This window comes from Mandrillus leucophaeus, unplaced genomic scaffold, assembly GCF_000951045.1.
Source record: "Mandrillus leucophaeus isolate KB7577 unplaced genomic scaffold, Mleu.le_1.0 Scaffold1879, whole genome shotgun sequence".
NCBI lineage: Eukaryota > Metazoa > Chordata > Mammalia > Primates > Cercopithecidae > Mandrillus > Mandrillus leucophaeus.
Genome location: NW_012101897.1, coordinates 225 through 4112, shown reverse-complemented (window position 1 = coordinate 4112; position 3888 = coordinate 225).

The window sequence follows — 3888 nt, the reverse complement described above, 5'->3', positions numbered from 1 at the left end:
GCTATAAAGAAATACCTGAGACTGGGTAATTTATACAGAAAAGAGATTTACTGGGCTCTTGGTTCTGCAGGCTCTGCAGGAAGCATAGTGCTGGCATCTGCCCGGCTTCTAGAGAGGCCTCGGGAAGCTTCTACTTGTGGTGGGAGGCAAAGCGAGAGCTTGTGTATCTCATGGCGAAAGCAGGAGCGAGTGAGGGAGAGAGAGAGAGAGAATGAGAATGTGTGTGGGGGGAAGGGGGGAATGCCACCCACTTTAAAATGACAAGATCTCTCGAGAACTCACTATCACGAAGACAGCACTAAGCCATTCCTGAGGGATCCACCCCCGTGACCCAAACACCCCCTACCAGGCCCCACCTCCAGCCCTGGGGATTACAAGTTAACGTGAGATTTGGGTGGGGACAAACATTCAGACTAGATCAATGAGTTCACACCAACAACTCCAAATCGAACCCACATTCAAGCCTTCTCCCTTTTCATATCTGCAACTCCTTTTCCAAATGGTGAGAAAGCCAGGTCCCTACATCATTCATATATTTACTGCAAAGCCAATCAATCATCTGAGCCCATCAGGTCACCACCCAACTTGGCACACGTTCCTCTCTTGGACCCCTGACCCCTCCCCAGGACACTGTCACCCTCGCCGACTCCCTTCCTTACTCCACAAAACTTCCTTGTGCAGGACACTGCTGCGCTCAGTGGAGGATCATGCTTCACACTGGTCCCCAGCCGCCCTCCACACTTGCCTTGAGTGGGCCCCCAATCCCAGGGGCTTTTGGAAGAAGATGGGGAGAAGGACAGGATCGAGGAAGAGAGGCGGGAAGGAAGACCGGCAGAGCAGCCGGCAGGAAGGGCCATTGTTCCTTCTGATGCTCCATTCGTAGCCAATGGCAACTCAAACTGGTTGGCAGCAGTGTCCTCTTGACAAACGCTGTGGTCATGTCTCAAATTTACCTTCAGCAGGAGCACTTCAGTCCACAGTCTTGGTGCCAGCTACGACGCATTAGCATTGCTTTGAAGGCTTTTCCGGGCACAGAGAAAGCAAGTAGGTAGTTTTTAGAAAGAGAAAAATAAACTGAGTTCATCACGCCTGTAATCCCAGCACTTTGGCAGGCCAAGGTGGGAGGATGGCTTGAGCCCAGGAGTTCGAGAGCAGCCTAGACAACATAGCGAAACCCCATCTCTGCAAAAAAAAATAAATTAGCCGGGCGTGATGGTACACGCCTGTAATCCCAGCTACTCGACAGGCTGAGGCGGGAGGATTGTTTGAGCCCGGGAGGTCAAAGCTGCAATGAGCTGTGATTGTGCCACTACCCTCCAGCCTGGGTGACAGAGTGAGACCCTGTCTCAAATAAATAAATAAACGAACAAATACGAAGTTAGACAGCTGTTACTTTTTGAATATATATATATTCCCTATTCCCTGCAGATATTCTCAAGCGTTTATTTTTATTTTTTATTTATTTATTAAAGTTCAGTTGTTCTGTCATCTGTGTGGTGGCTCCAGCATCTGTTTTGAGTCTCACTCTGTCGCCCAGGCTGGAGTGCAGTGGCGCCATCTCGGCTCACTGCAAGCTCCACCTCCCGAGTTCAAGTGATTCTCCTGCCTCAGCCTCCTGAGTAGCTGGGAGTACAGGCGCCCACCACCACGCCTGGCTAATTTTTGTATTTTTAGTAGAGACGGGGTTTCACCGTATTGGCCAGGCTGGTCTAGATCTCCTGACCTTGTGATCTGCCCACCTCGGCCTCCCAAAGTGCTGGGATTACAGGTGTGAGCCGCTGCACCCAGCCTCCAGCATCTGAACTCTTAGTCTCATGGTCTCTTTCCTGCCCCGGGTGTGCTTAGTTTTTATGTGCACTGCTCATTATCATTAAGAACTTCTTTCCCCAGTGCTCCTGAAGTTCTTATATTAATATATCGCTCTTTTTATTTTAAGAGCTCAGGGGTACATGTGCAGGTTTGTTATACGGATAAGCGTGTGTCACGGGGGTTTGTTGCACAGAGTATTTCATCACCCAGGTATTAAGCCTAGTAACCATGAGCCATTTTTCCTCATACTCTCCCTCCTCCCAACCTCCGCCCTGCAAAAGGCCCCAGTGTGCTTCATTCCCCTCTATGTGTCCGTGTGTTCTCATCATTTAGCTCCCACTTATAAGTGAGAACATGTGGGATTTGGTTTTCTGTTCCTGCGTTAGTTTGCTAAGGATAATGGCCTCCAGCTCCATCCATGCTCCTGCAAAGGACACGCTCTCGTTCAGGAACTTTTATGGAACTGCATCTCAACCCTAGGCTCCCACAAGTCCACACATCCATTGGGATAACCATTGTGGGTTGAACTGTGTCCCCCAAAAAGGGATGTTCAAGTCCTAACACCTGGGTGCCTGGGAATGTGACCCGATTTGGAAATAGGGTCTTTGCAGATGTAATCAAGTTAAGGTCATGCTAGATTGGGGTGGGCGCTAATCAAATATGACTAGTGTCTTCATAGGAGAGAGAGGTAGACACACTGGGAAGATGACCCCACGAAGAAGGAGGCAAAGAGATTGGAGCGGTGCCTCTACAAGACAGAGAGTGCCAAGGATTGCCGGAAACCACCCGGAGCTACGAGAGAGGCATGGAACAGATTCTCCCACAAAGCCTCCGGTAGGAACCAAGCCTGCTGACAGCTGGATTCCAGACTTGTAGCTTCCAGAACCACGGGAGAATCCACAAACTGGCCCCCCAGTTTGTGACCGTTTCTTATGGCAGCCCTAGGAAACTAATATGGGTACTGTCGGCCCAGGACCACCTCAGACCAAATTTAGGACTTGAGGGCCACTGAATGGCCCCACCAGGAAAACCTAGACTGCGAGTCTGCACAGAACCTGGCCCTTGGCCACAACTTTGCAGATGGGTGTTTTCCCTTTCCTTTCATCTCCTGCTTCCCCGCAGTCTGCAGAGCTGGGGTGGGGTTTCCTTAATGCAGTGAGGGCTGCTCTTCAACTCTCCACACTTCACAAAGGCTTTGGTCCTTGCCTGCTGCCTCCCTTGCCTGGACGGCCTCCAGAACCAAAACCCAAGTTTGCCCAGGTCACCCAGTGTCCTCGGGAAATAAGCAGCTTCAGTGGCGTACTTCTTCTTGGATTCCCACTTCCTCTCAGGTTTTGCTCGCTTGCTGGTTCTCAGTTGTTTTGAACAGTCTCAAACTGTTTCATTTGCAGTTATTTTCAGCAGAAATATCAGTCTCAATAATACCAGCCAGCATCACCAGAAACGGATGGCAGGTCTTGCAATGCTTTTGGGGATGGACAGACAGACCACCCTGGCCACCACCCACTAGGTGCGGGAGAAGACTTATTTCCAGCTATAGCACACATTTATCGACTTTGGCTCTCCTAGACTCAGAAAGAAAATCCCACCCCTTCCCCTCAGGCCTGCGAAACTCAGAACCAACGCGACCGCCACCGATGGAATCCCTGGATCTCCCCACTTCCTTTGCCTGCTGAGTTCTCTTCCCCCAAGGGTACAATGACATCCATCAGCTGCCTGCCCCCTGCTGACACACTCTCTGTTTGAGGGTTTGCCTCTCAATGACTATAGAGAAAGCAACCTGGGCCCAGTACAAGAGCAGCTGCTAGTTTCCTGGTTGGTACCAACCCTGAGTCTCTGAGGAAAGGACAGAGTAGAGTCACTCTGCTTCACAAGACAAAGTCAGTCGCCCATTCTCCCTGCCAGTTCTCAAGCCTGTAATCCCAGCATTTGGGGAGGCCAAGGTGGGAGGATCACTTGATTCCAGCAGTTCAAGTCCAGCCTGGGCAACACAGTGAGACCCTGTCTCTACTGTTAAAAACGTAAGGAAGGAAGGAAGGAGGGAGGGAGGGAGGAGAGGGAAGGAAGGAAGGAAGGAAG